The 14,871-nt window shown below is 48.3% G+C and overlaps 1 protein-coding gene across 1 annotated transcript in view; it reads left to right on the forward strand.

Annotated features, from left to right (window-relative positions):
• Nucleotides 1-702: 702 nt before the first annotated feature.
• The window catches only part of LOC122928830 (F-box only protein 2-like), a 30,137-nt gene continuing 15,968 nt past the window's right edge, over nt 703-14,871 (forward strand). The window contains exon 1 of the mRNA XM_044282095.1: nt 703-753. The gene's annotated coding sequence lies outside the window, so the exon portion shown is untranslated. The remainder of the gene's footprint in view (nt 754-14,871) is intronic.

Consider the following 14,871-nt stretch of genomic DNA (forward strand, 5'->3'; position numbering starts at 1 on the left):
GGAGCCCTAATGTTCATGTGCATGTAGCCTAAAGGTGGCGATGTGCTGAGTGAGGGTAATAGTACTAACAGTTCAGTTGTCCCCTGAGCCGGCCTGCAGTGGAGGGGAAGACAGCACTAAATCCTCCGGGGCACTCTCTATTGCAGGGAACACCAGCCTGATGGTGGTTGAGGCGCCCTTGATAGTAATGGATATTTAAAGTGTAACTGCCATTTTACTAATAAAAATAAAATTCCTAACATATGTGAAGCTAAAGGGAATATATTCATGAAGCTGCAGCTAATTTTACCTTTCTGATGTCTGTATTCAGCCCTTAGCAACCAGATTTCTCTGTGCCTCTATTTCAGCTACTTCCTAAAATGGCCTCTGCTGCACTTCCTGTGGTGATCTTTGCCGTTTCTTGAGGCCTTCCTGTACTTCCCTCACTTCCCATAACCCCCTGCTCTCCTCACATTCACTAGCACACAAGGATCATATTTTTGCAGCCAGGTGCTCCCTATACCTTAGTAACACAGCCAAATACTCACCTAGTTCCTCCTAGCAAGCTCCAACACAGCTCTCCCCTCCAGCAGCGCCATGTACACTTACACATTGCGCTGCTGTGAAAGAAGACAAGGGCAGCCCTGACTCCTTGCAGGCATGAAGGCTGGGAGGAGGAGCCTGTGAACGAGCTCCTCCTCCCAGAGCTGATCCCTCTTAGATAGAGAAGACAGACTGCACATGGCAACGCACTGAGGAGAGGGCTGCACAATGGTAAAGTGGCACACATTTGTGGGAGTTTTTATCATATAAAACAGAAAATGATTACATTTTAAAACACAAATGCACATATACCGTAGGGTACACTATACCATTACAGTGTAAAAAAATGAAACGGCAGTTACACTTTAAGGTGCTTTGGTGGCTGGGCCCCTGTGTTGTTCATGACGCCAGCACCGTGAGGTGCAATTAGGAGACGGAGTAGAATGATGAGAGAGGAAGTAGTTGAACAGGAATTTTACTTGTAAATTGAAGTCTTGCAATAAGTATCACCCATTAGCAGCACTTTGTCATAAATACAGATGGTAAAGCTGTAAATCCCGATAACAGGCTCAGTGAGGTGGTGTATGTAGGTTCCAGCTCCACTGTGTAGAACTGATGATCTTACTTGTACTTGGTTCCTATTCTTGCTCTGGTTACTCAGCCTTTCAATCAGGGGCGGACACAGACATTAGAAGGCCCCTGTGCAAAGAATGTGCCTGGGCCCCCAAACCTCCCCCCCACCCCTTCCCCAAGCCAAATTCTCAACCTAACCTGATCCGTCCTAAAATTACTTATAGCAATATAAAACATAAAACATACAGAATGCGGCAACTTTCACACCTGTGGCACTACGCTCTGGCCACCTGATCCGGCAGAGAATGCAAGGAATTGGCCGGACACAAACTCAGGCATGCAGCGGTTTGTGTCTGCGTTTTTGCCAGATTGTGGCTGGATCTCTGCCAGACGTCATTATAGTTAATGCTGGGGCATTCTGGCAGGCTGTTCTCTGCTGGAAGAGCCTGCCAGAATCACTAACTCAGATATGAAGGTAGCCTAATACAGGCCCACATACCTATTACATCAAGTGATGTTTCCACATGTAGATGTTCTCTGTCCTCATCTTCTACTTTCAGACCACACCGCCATGATGATTTCTTTCAGCCATCTCTTCTCTCTGCAGAGTTTGACAGACAGACATCTTAGTTTCCTAGTCTTCCATCATCCTTCCACCTTCTGAACACCCCATCCTGCCTCCACCAATACTGTTCCCGCTGTGCTTCCTATACTAGGGATAGTTCCCCTTCAATAATTATTGGCACACAGCAGGGGCGTACATAAAAAATCACTGGGCCCCATAGCAAGAATCTAAATTGGGCCCCCTAACCCCGCCCACCTCCTGGCCCATCCCACCTCCTGTCCTGGCTCCACCCCCATTTGCCAATAAAGAAATGTATACATACGTTCGTACGTATTCGTACTGACCCAGAGAATGAAGGGCACAGGTCAGTTTTGTCGCAAAGGGAATGCCGTAGGAACAAAACCCTGTGGTATCCGAATCTATGGGACTCCTGTGGATATTCCATACAAGTTTTATCTGCAGTCCTATGTAACATTGCAAATAACACAGTGATAACTCTCCGAGTACAGAAAATGTAGTAGATTTCACCTGTAGTCCTATGTAACACCACAAATAACACAGTGATAGCTCTCTGAATACAGATAACACAGTGATAACTCTCTGATTACCGAAAATGTAGTAGTGTTACCTGCAGTCCTATGTAAAACCACAGATAACACTAGTGCTGATAATGTGGTAGTGTTACCTGTGTCCTTAGTGTGCCTCCCTGTGTGTCTCTCCCATGGACTGTATGCTGGCGGCGCTGCCTCCTCTTCCATCTTCTTCTTCTTGCCCCACTCAGAACGTCCAGAAAGGAGTTAGAGGGGTTATCCAACCCCTAATGCCCCCAAAAATGCCCGGGAGGAGTAGAAGAGCACACTGTCCACTATGAGCCCCCCAAACCCTTAATGCCCCCCAAAATGCTCAGGACAGTGTGCTTTCCTTCTACTCCCCCCCCCCCCCCTGGACATTTTGGGGGGCATTAGGGGTTGGGGGCTCATAGAGGACTCGGGGGGGGGGGGGGGGGGGTTCATAGAGGACAGTGTGCTTGTCTCCTACTCCAGCCCCCCTCTGCATTTTGGGGTAATGGGGTAATGGGGGCATTAGAGGGGGTTCATAGAGGATTCAGAGGGGGAGGCTCATACAGGACAGAGTAGGAGGAAAGCAGACTGTCCTCTATGAGCCCCCCTCCCTGAGTTCTCTAGCTGCCTGGCAATCCCTTCCCTTACCATACACAACAAACCACAGTCCACACCAACCAATCAATAGACCACCGTCCTGGACTCCGTGTCCGGCGGTCAGTCCTTCAGTCTGGGGCTGGGTACAGGGTGCAGAAGGGTGCGCAGCCTACTTCACTCGCTCATGTCACGCTCTGGTATGAGTATGTATGAGCGACGCCCGCTGCCTGCAAACACTGGCCAATCAGCAGCTGCCTCTTTGTGCTGCTGACTTGCGCTGATTGGGATTGGCCAGTGTGAAGACTAGAAAACACCCTCAGCCTGGCCGGGAGAGTCAAGTTCCTAAAGTGACTAGTGAGGTTGGTGAATAGGGGGGCGGGCGCGAGGGGGGGTGTCCGCGCCCATCAAAGGCGCCACAGTGTGTACTGCCTAAAATAAATGGAGGGGGCAGGGCCTTCCGTGCACTCCGGGCCCCCCTGCGCTCCGGACCCCATAGCAACGGCGTGGTCTGCCTATATGGGCGGTACGCCACTGGCACACAATGTCATAAAAATACCTGTCCCTGACACCAATAGTGTAAACATAATGTTCCCCAAAAATAATTGTACTAAGCTGATGCCCCGCCAGATGCCCCGACAGTAATAGTGCTCCCCACAGTCCCACCAATAGAAATAATTATCTACCAGACAACATGTAGTAGTAATAGTGCCCCTACAGTAATAATGTCTCCACTGTGTCCCAGAAGTAATAATGCTCCCAAAGTGATCATACTAGTATTCATGAAATATCTCCTCTTAGTGCCCCCTGTAGAGCCAATGTCCCCATAGTGCCCTCATAATGTGTGCCAATGCCCCCTACTGTGTGCCCAAAAAACTCTTAGTGCCCCCAGTTGAGCCAAGGTCCCCATAGTGCCCTATAATTTGCGCCACTATAAAATACTTCTATATTGTGCCCCAATCGTGTGCCTCCCCTTTTCCCCATGGTGCCTGACAATGTGGCAGTATAAAATGCCCCCATAATGTGTGCTAGTATAATTCCTCTATATAATGACCCTAATAGTGCTCCTATCCCCCATTCTCCATAGTGGCCCCATGTGTGACAGTATATAAGATAAGGCCCCCATAGTGCCCCCCATGTGTGCCAGTATATAAGATAGGCTCCCCAGTAGATGCCCCTATAGTACTCCCCCCTTTCTCCATAGTGCCGCCCATTTGTGCTAGTATATAAGATAGGGCCCCATACTGCTCCTCTCCCTCCATTGTACCCTCCATGTCTGCCAGTATATAAGATAGGGCCCCAGAAGATGCCCCCATAGTGCTCCTCTTCTCCTTCTCCATAGTGCCCCCCATGTGTGTCAGTATATAAGATAGGGTCCCCATAGTGCTCCTCCCACTCCATAGTGCCCTGCATGTGTTCCAGTATATAAGATAGGGGCCCCATAGTGCTCCTCCCCCTCCATAGTGCCACTATATAAGATAGGGCCCCTATTGCTCCTCCCCCTCTATAATGCCCCCCATGTGTGCCAGTATACAAGATAGGGCCCCCTAAGTGCTCCTCCCCCTCTATGTGTGCCAGTATATAAGATAGGGCCCGCATAGTGCTCCTCCCCCTCCATAGTGCCCCCCATGTGTGTCAGTATACAAGATAGGGCCCCCTAAGTGCTCCTCCCCCTCTATGTGTGCCAGTATATAAGATAAGGCCCGCATAGTGCTCCTCCCCCTCCATAGTGCACCCCATGTGTGCCAGTATACAAGATAGGGCCCTCTAAGTGCTCCTCCCCTTCCATGTGTGCCAGTATATAAAATAGGGTGCCCCATAGTGCTCCTCCCCCTCCATTGTGCCCCCTATTCCTGCCAGTATATAAAATAGAGCCCCAATAGTACTCCTCCCCCTCCATAGTGCCCCCCATGTGTGTCAGTATTTAAAATAGGGCCCCCAGTAGATGCCCCCATGAGTGCCAGATAGGGCCCCTTGCAAAGCGTAAATAATAAAAAAAATAAACATATATACTTAACTCCTTGACGCTTTCAGCGATGCGGGCCTCTTCTGGCCTGTGTCCAGCGCTGTACAGCTCAGGCGGCACGATGATATCATCGCGCCGCCTGCACCGGCCTTTCATAGGCTACAGGCCTATGAGAGGACTGAGGAAGGGAGACGCCTCTCCCGTGCCCCGCCGCAGCATCCATCTGTATCGCTGTCCTGAGGACAGCGATACAGATGAATATAGAGAGATGAGCGCTTCCACAATGGAAACGCTCATCTCCCCCTGCCGTCGGTAAGGGCTTACCGTCTCCCCGGACTCTACTCTCTTCCTCACCGGCACCTTCATCTAGCTGTTTCTCCAAGCGGTTTGCTGTAAAGTATGGCTGACTAGAAGGTGATCAGCCATCTCTGCCAGGATTCAAGCTGAGGATCCAAGCTTCCTGACGCGATTGCTGGCTGGCCTGCAGGGGCCCCCTCCTGCTCCTCCAGCATCTCCCTCAGTGGGTGGCCGGCAGACACCCGCCCACCATGCCGCCTCAGCCCCAGCCAACCCCCTCCCTCCTCCCTGAAGAAAGTTGCCAGGTCTTCTAAGCTGTATAGCCCGGGACTCACATTGCCCTTCCGGCTGCGCATTATGTGGCTCTGCCCCCCGCTCCTGCTGCGTGTGCTTCTTTTCCTGCACGCTCTGCAGTGCCTGCGCTCACTTTACTGGGGCTTGGGGTTCGGCTTCTATGAGGCAGCAGTTAGTTTCTGCCCTTAAGGCCTTGCTATCTCAATTGGATCTTGCCCTCCCGTCTCTCACAGCAACATGGGCAACAACCCCAATGCCTCCTCCTCTGCTGAGGAGCCTCCTGTGCCCCAGCCTGCTTCTGTGCAGCCTGGGGATGCACTGGCCACCAATGTATTAAATAACCCCCCTCCCCCCTCCTTCTGCCCTCATTATTACAGCCCCTTTGCACCATGAGGATGCCCTGCACATGGTTGCAGGCTTGCAATAGCCCAATAGCCTGGACATGCACAGCTCCCAGGCTCAGCCCGGCCAGTCATCAAATCCCTGAGCGCCACTCCGACTGCCGAGCTAGGCGCAGGTCGGGATTTCATCGTCATGGCTGTTCCCGCCACCGGTCAAGGTCCTCCCGGCGATCCCAGAAATGTCTGCTCCAGGTCCGCATGCTGGCGGTCCCCATCCGGGTATCTACTCACTCGGCAAGAAGGTCGTCTTGAGGGCCAGTCGGGTCAGCACGGTCCAGGAGCCTCTGTCGACTTCTGCTAGTGGTGAGTTTAACTTTACTGGGGCTTGGGGTTCGGCTTCTATGGGGCAGCAGTTAGTTTCGGCCCTTAAGGCCTTGCTATCTCAATTGGATCTGGGTGCTTCCCTTCCACCTCCTAAGCCCACTGGTTCAGGAATCCTGCCGCCTAGGGCCAGCGATCATAAAGAGTCTCTATTTTGTGGCCTTTCCCCTCTGGGAGCACATTTAGATAATGACACAAAAGCAAAAATCTGGAACAACTAGTGTGTGGACATCTGGTCCTTGATTACCGTCAACCAGCACACGGTGGACAAAGAACACAGGCCCAACTAAGACAGATTTATTGATCGCAGGCAGAAGGTGGCTCACACCATGGGTAATTGGTTACAGGCTTTCTCAGTGTTGGGCTATATTATGGGACAGCAGCATCCAGAACGCTGTTCAGAGTTATTTGCTTATATGGACTCTATTTACAGCGCCTACAATCCCATGGGGTGTCTGCTTGGTGGCGGTATGATGAAGAATTTTGCAGACGCTTGGCTCTTAGCCCAGATATTGGTTGGGGGTGTTAAAGCTACAGACCTCTGGTTATGTCTAATGATGTCCCAGAGAAACCATCCCTTTCCTGCCGCAGCCCCTGCCTCCGCTAGCGGCCAAGGGCCAGCGGCCGTTCGCAGGCCGGGAGCTTGTTGGCTCTATAACGAGGGCCATTGCAAATTCTTTGCATAAATGCTCCGTATGTGGAGGAACACACGCGGCCATCCGCTGTTCCTGACAGACAGCCCCCAGCGTCCTTTAGTGGAAAAGACCCTAGTGAACGTACTCGTGATGTCCCTGTACCTCGACCTGTATCCCAATAAAAGTGCCGCCGCCCAACTTCGCAGCGGTTTTACTTTTAGTTTTTTCATCCCCTTTTAGTTTTCCAGTTCCCCCACTCGAGCTAAAAATTTACCCTCCGCCAAGCACCACCCAGAGGTTTTGCGTGCAAAAATTTGTAAGGAGGTTGAATTGGGCAGAATTGCTGGCCTGTTTAAGTTGCCCCCTTTTTCGAACATCCGGGTCTCCCCGTTGGGTATTGTTCCCAAACCGGAAACCAGGAAGTTTCGCCTAATTCACAATATCTCCTTCCCAAAGGGTGCCTCAGTAAACGACGGCATTTCAAAAGATAATGCATCCGTTTCCTATGTGTCTTTTGACAGGGCGGTCACTTTAGTCAGGGTAGCAGGCAAAGGGGCTTTGATGGCAAAGTCGGACATAGAATCTGCCCTCAGGCTCCTTCCGGTGCACCCAGATTGTTATCATCTACTGGGTTGCATTATGGACGGGTATTATTATTATGACACCTGCCTCCACATGGGTTGCTCCATTTCATGTAATTTTTTTTGTTATTTAGCTCCTTTTTGGAATGGGTAATTCGCTACGAAACCGGCTCCCTCTTCATCATTTGTTACCTAGATGATTTCCTGTTCGTCTCCCCTGGTGATTCTTCTCAGTGCCAATTCCTTTTGAACTCCTTTTGTTTTTTCATGTCCCATTTTGGCGCTCCCCTTTTTGCAGAGAAAACGTTAGGTCCGGCCACCTCCATTACCTTTCTAGGAATCGAGATCGACTCCTCCCTGATGGTTTTCCGACTTCCCCAGGATAAGCTATGAAAACTCCTAGGCCTTATTGGCGTTTTTTTGTGCAGTTAAATCCATTACACTAAAAGAGCTCCAGTCACTTCTGGGTTTATTGTTTTTTGCGTGTCGGGTAATGCCAATGGGCAGGTTTTTTTCCAGGCGTCTATCTTTGGCCACGCAAGGTGTTTCAAAACCCCATCACCACGTTCGTTTAACCCTGCAGTTAAAACGTGACCTTACGGTATGGTGTGATTTTCTGCAAAGTTATAACGGTTACACATGCTGGCAGCTTCCGGAGATTACTACTCCTGACCTCTCCCTTTTCACTGACGCTGCGGGATCCACGAGTTTTGGTGCAGAATGGTGTGCTGCTCCCTGGCCGTCCCAGTGGCACACAGCTGTTTTTTTTCCAACATTACCCTGTTAGAATTGTTTCCCATCATAGTCGCCATTGAATTGTGGGGTTCCCGGCTGAAAAACAGGCAGGTCTGTTTTTGGACGGACAATATGGCGGTGGTTTATTGTATCAACAAATTGACATCTTCCTCCCCTCCAGTTTTGTCCGTATTATGTCAGCTTGTTCTTCGCTGTCTGGAATTAAACATCTATTTCAGGGCTTCTCACGTCCCAGAGGTTATCAATGTGGCTGCTGATTCTCTCTTACGTTTTTGTTTGCAGGAATTTCGGGAACTTGTTCCGGACGCTGCGCTAGAGAGTCTTCCATGCCCTTCTCAGCTTTGGGAAATACCGTTGAAGGGCTGATGCTGAAAAAATAGGAAATCCGGCACTCAGAATTGCTGATGTCGTTGGTTCCTTTATTTGGTCATGTGATATATCAGGTACAGAGGTACATAACAATTCATAACCAGTGATTTTTTTCGTGACTTTTAGGATCTACAAACTTCTTCCCCAGTCCAGACACCGGTCGGGTGGCCTTGCTCCCTCTGACGTTTCTATTTCAGATACATCTGTCCGCATTTGTCTTCGGCGCTCAAAAACTGACGTTTTTGCCGTCGGGTCCTGGGTCCCTTTGTACTGCATTGACGGCCCGGTTTGCCCCTCTTTCTTATGCTATTGCTCCGGTTTCCCCCTTTCCGTTTTCAGTTTTACTCCCTTCATCGGCGATGCCTCGCTACCATCGGCCTACCTCCCTCTGACTACGGCTCTCATTAGTTTAGGATCGGGGCGGCCACGGAGGCTGCTAGAGCGGGGTTACCTGATTCTGAAGTACAGCGCATTGGCTGGTGGAAGTCTGCCTGTTTTGCTTCTTATGTTCGACCCGAGCTGTTTTTTTTCAGACCCCCCTCGCCCCACGGTGTGTTTTCTGGGACACTCGTATATTCTTTGGGCCGGCAGAGAGCAGAGTTCAGGCCGGGTGGTTGAAGCCTGGGTTTCAGTAACGTGGAGGTTGTGTGGCGTGGTATTCACAGACTCCGCTGGTCGCAGGCCCTCCCGGAGGCTGTCAAGCTCAGTAAGGTGGTACAACCCTGGTCATTCTTGTGGTACACGCTGGAGGGAATGATTTATGTATGTTCAAGGTCGCGGAGCTCATTACCCTCATCAGAGCCGACATGGAGAGGATCCTGTCCGTTTTTTCAGAGGTCGGAGATTGTTAATGCCAGAATTTCTCATTTTGTTCGCTCCAGGGGGGGCCTTGTGGTACGTCATCATCAACTTGAGGGGGGATAATCACTGCCTTATGGGTCGAGACGGGGTGCATTTAAATGAGATTGGCCTTGATATTTTTCTTTCTGGCCTTCAGGATGCGGTGGAACAGGCCTTGTTTTTGTTGGGTGGGGGTCGGAGCGCTATGTAGTTTTACACGGGCTCCTCTGTGGAGGTCGGTTCTAAGAATATACTAAGAAGGAGGAGAAGGTGGACTTGCCCACTGGGGTGCAGTGGTGGCATATCGCCTTCTCGCACTCCTGAAGTGGTTGTGGTTTTGGAGAAAAGTTTTGTAATTGCAGCGTCCTATTCAGGACACGTGGGAACTGCAAAATCACTATAAAACTGCATTATTGCATTGCATGTTATTTGCATTATATCACCTGTTGTATCCCTGTTCATAGGCTGGCTAGGTGTAATTTATACATCCCACCTCTAGATGGGGATAGCACTACTCTGGGATATCCAGCTCAGGTCTTATCAGTGGGCAATCTGTTGTTAAGTTTGAGAGAGTGCAGATCAAGCACCAAACTGCTCAGGTAAAAGTCTAGTCCAGGAAGGGACAAAGAAAGGAAAGACTAAAAACCAAAGGATAAAAGCCACTAACCAGGCATCAAATACCTTTGGGAATCCAGGTGAAGGATACTTTAGCCACAGGCAACCTCACCAAATTATACTGGTTTAAAAGGGACCTTGAACCTGAGTTAAAACCCAGCGAAACCTATTAACAGTGGATCAACAGAATTCCTCTAAAGAACAAAAGACTGTATTCTGTCTGGATGTACAGTCATGTGAAAAAATTAGGACACCCTTTGAAAGCATGTGGTTTTTTGTAACATTTTTAATAAAAGGTTATTTCATCTCCGTTTCAACAATACAGAGAGATTAAAGTAATCCGACTAAACAAAGAAAACTGAAGAAAAGTCTTTTCAAGATCTTCTGTAAATGTCATTCTACAAAAATGCCTATTCTAACTGAGGAAAAAGATAGGACACCCTTGCCCCTAATAGCGAGTGTTACCTCCTTTGGCTGAAATAACTGCAGTGAGACGGTTCTTGTAGCCATCTACCAGTCTTCGACATCGGTCTGAGGAAATTTTACCCCACTCCTCAATGCAGAACTTTTTCAGCTGTGAGATGTTTGAGGGGTTTCTTGCACGTACAGCCCTTTTCAAGTCACCCCACAGCATCTCAATGGGATTCAAATCTGGACTTTGACTTGGCCATTCCAGGACTCTCCATTTCTTCTTTTTCAGCCAATCTTTGGTTGATTTACTAGTATGTTTTGGGTCATTGTCATGTTGCATGGTCCAGTTCCGCTTCAGCTTTAATTTTCTAACTGATGGTCTCACATGTTCTTCAAGCACCTTATGATACACAGTAGAATTCATCGTGGATTCTATGATGGTGAGCTGACCAGGTCCTGCTGCAGCAAAGCAGCCCCAAACCATGACACTTCCACCTCCATGCTTCACAGTTGGTATGAGGTTCTTTTCTTGGAATGCTGTGTTTGGTTTACGCCAAACATGTCCTCTGCTGTTGTGTCCAAATAATTCAATTTTGGACTCATCTGTCCAAAGAACATTATTCCAGAAGTCCTGGTCTTTGTCAACTTTATCTCTGGCAAATGTCAGTCTGGCCTCGATGTTTCTCTTGGAAAGCAAAGTTTCCTCCTTGCACACCTCCCATGCAAGTTAAACTTGTACAGTCTCTTTCTGATTGTAGAGGCATGTACTTCTACATCAACAGTAGCCAGAGCCTGCTGTAGTTCTCGAGATGACACTTTAGGGTTTTTGGAGACCTCTTTTAGCATCTTGCGGTCTGCTCTTGGGGTGAACTTGCTGGGGCGACCAGTCCTGGGCATGTTGGCAGTTGTTTTGAAAGCCCTCCACTTGTAGACTATCTTCCGGACAGTGGAATGGCTGATTTCAAAATCTTTTGAGATCTTTTTAAATCCCTTCCCAGACTCATAGGCTGCTACAATCTTTTTTCTGAAGTCCTCTGACAGCTCTTTTGCTCTCACCATGGTGCTCACTCTCACTTCAACAGTCAGGAGCACACCAAACTAAATGTCTGAGGTTTAAATAGGGCAAGCCTCATTCAACATGCAGAGTAACGATCTACTAATTATGTGCACCTGGTGTGATATACCTGTGTGAGATCTGAGCCAATTTAAGAGGGAATACATGTGAGGGTGTCCTATCTTTTTCCTCAGTTAGAATAGGCATTTTTGTAGAATGACATTTACAGAAGATCTTCAAAAGACTTTTCTTCAGTTTTCTTTGTTTAGTTGGATTACTTTAATCTCTCTGTATTGTTGAAACGGAGATGAAATAACCTTTTATTAAAAATGTTACAAAAAACCACATGCTTTCAAAGGGTGTCCTAATTTTTTCACATGACTGTATATGCCGCAACTGGAACCAACTTCAGTAAAAGTTGTGAGTTGTATCCTACCACTGTCTACTTCATTCTTCAATTTAATCACAACTGGTTGTACCACCATTAACGGTACTGGTGTCACGACAAAGACCACCAAGGGACCCATCCGCCACAAGCACCCTAAACACCACTGCCATCAAGGGCACCTCAACCTCCATCTAGGCTGGTGCTTCCCTACCACAGAGTGTGCCCCGGAGGATTTCGTGCTGTCTTCCTCATCACTGTGCTGCCGGCCCAGGGAGGCTTTCTGCTAACCGTGAGTAAACCGATGAACTGTATTATTGTCGGCCCCTCATCGGCCCCCCGTGCACTTCACGTGTAGCCCCTGCGGTTCTGGCACGCTACATAATTAGCAAAATTGAAGAAGGAAAATATAATAAGAATTTTAATAAAGCTGTGACCGACCCTCATTCCAACAAAAAATTGTTGTTCTGGTGTGGTTATTTGTTTGTGGGGGAAGACATGTGGTTAGGTGGTTGGGTGCAGTTCTTGGCAGTCTAGTTAACGCCACAGCGCATAGCGAGGGTGTTTTTGACTACAGAGACTGGGAGTTAGAGTCCTAGGGGTTAATTTCCATTTTTTCTGCCTGCAGCTCGTGGTTCGTTCCGCAAAGGGAGGTGTTTGTCTATGGTTGCTCCCCCTGGCTGGTTATGTCACTCCCTTTTCTCTCCCCTCCCCCCCTTGGGATATTCATTATTGTCCTGGTCGTCCCTCCCCTAGAGTTATTAAATAGGAGGGCTTACCTTCTCCCCGGTCTCTTCCTCCCCGGCACCTTCATCTAGCTGTTAACCACCCTCCCGCCCTGGTTGTGCTGTTTGCTTACATATTTGTCTTTTGCAGTTACCGTTTAAGTCACAGCTAGAGGTCGGTTCTAAGAATATACTAAGAGGGAGGAGAAGGCGGACTTGCACACTGGAGTGCAGTGGTGGCATATCGCTTCTCACACTCCTGAAGTGGTTGTGGTTTTGGAGAAAAGTTTTGTCATTTGCAAAATTAAAGAAGTAAAATATAATAGGAAGTTAAATAAAGCTGTGACCGACCCTCATTCCAACAAAAAAACGTTGTTCTGGTGTGGTTATTTGTTTGCGGGGGAAGACATGTGGATGGGTCCCTAAGGGGGGTATTACAGTAAAGGATCAATAAGTCCTAGTCCTGACTACAAAGGTTGAAGTAGCTTCACTCCCTGGGCAAGGCCCAGGAGGACAGAGCCAAGTCTGGTTCCTCTCCTCCTCCCTCTAACTTCCTGTAGCTGACCTATAAAATGGTGTGAAAGTGACACCTAGTGTTGGATGTATGTAATGCATCCACCAGCCTTAAATATAAATTTATACAATAAATACAATATTTATACAATAAATGGAGCAAAATGACATAGGATGGCACAGACAATTTTAGAGTGTTCCCATCCATCTGGAGTGGGACACTACACAAGCATATGAGGGAGACACCTTGCAATGCGTGAACATAGGCAGAAATTTGAATGTTTGAATGTTCAGCAGCTTTTAAGACCTTTCCAACTAGGGTGGCCACTTGCAGAACATCAAAAAGGAGGACATCGTACCGGGAACAGTGGCGCACAATAGTTCAATACTACAGCATGCAAGATAATACATAATACATACATATACAGATACTATTATGCACAGAATGGAAACATTAAATAAAACAAGAAATCCACTTTCGATATTTTAGTCCTTTTCTCGTAGCCTCCAAAAGTTTGCCATTGGCCAAGAATTTCTTATACATTTCTGTACATTCTCTTACAAGGTTCACGCAGATCTGAAGCTCTGCATCATAGAAAACACACGCTCTGTGTGAGTATTACTGGTATAACCTGGGTATCTCCTGTATATGATTCTATATGTACAGCTGGTATATGTTATACATCCCCTTGTATATAGTGATATGGACCATGCTGGTATAGACTGGGTATCTCCTGTATATGATTCTATAAGTACAGCTGGTATATGTTATACATCTTCTTGTATATAGTGATATGGACCATGCTGGTATAACCTGGGCATCTCCTGTATAGAATTATACTGTATATGTACAGCTGGTATACGTTATACATCTTCTGATATATTATACATATACAATTATATACATGAGATGCCCAGGTTATACCAGCATATACAGAAAGATAACTGTATGTATATACCAGAAGAATCCAGATGGTAAATAGTAAGTACCTGTGCCTAATGCGTAGTGGACTGTCTCAGGCTGACTAGTAGGGTGGCCAGACGTCCGGTTTTAGACCGGACAGTCCGTCCTGTTTTTAGACTCTTGGTCCTCCGTCTGGCGCAAGGCTAGGACGGCCGGCCAGAAGTCCTCCTTTTTTGTAGTAATGGGTGATGGGTCAGGCAATCCAGTCATAGTCCCTTTAAGTATCCCCATGGCAGGGGGCAGGACCAAACAGTGCACTGTATGACGTGACTTCACACCGTCATCAGCGCTGCGGCGTGATGTGCCGGCCCAATTTCTGAACCGTTGTGGCGGGAACGGAGCACGGGTGCCACTGCCCACTCTACTCCCTGGTCATCCACGATCCCACCACCACGACGTTCCAGACAGCACTTAAAACCACCTCGCCCTCGCTTTCTCTCTCTGACTGTCAGGCATAGTCACTGTCATCAGCCATCGTTCAGCACTAGTCAGTAGGGTGACCACTTGCAGAACCCCAAAGAGGAGGACATCACACCCCGAAAGGGAGGGCATCGTATCGGGGATTATACCAACTGTACATATATAAATATATATAGATACCCAGGTTATACCAGCATGGTCCATGTCATTATATACAAGAAGATGTATAACTTATACCAGGCCAACTCATATGTAACAATGTACAGAAGATACCAAGATGGTAACTAGTACATGGGCCTAGGCCCTAGTGGGCTAGCTGGCTCAGGCTTAAAGCTGCTGAATCGACTTGATGAAAGTGGCAAGCCTGAACGCTGAAGGCTGGCTGGGCTCAGTGTGGGCTCTGGCTGGCGGAACTGTCCGGCAGAGAGAGAGAGCGAGGGCGGGAGGTGGGGCGAGTGACTGTAGCGTAGAGTCAGACTACTGGGCACTAGGCAAGTTGGCAGTGGCAGA

Source organism: Bufo gargarizans, chromosome 2, assembly GCF_014858855.1.
Source record: "Bufo gargarizans isolate SCDJY-AF-19 chromosome 2, ASM1485885v1, whole genome shotgun sequence".
In the NCBI taxonomy this organism is placed as follows: Eukaryota; Metazoa; Chordata; class Amphibia; order Anura; family Bufonidae; genus Bufo; species Bufo gargarizans.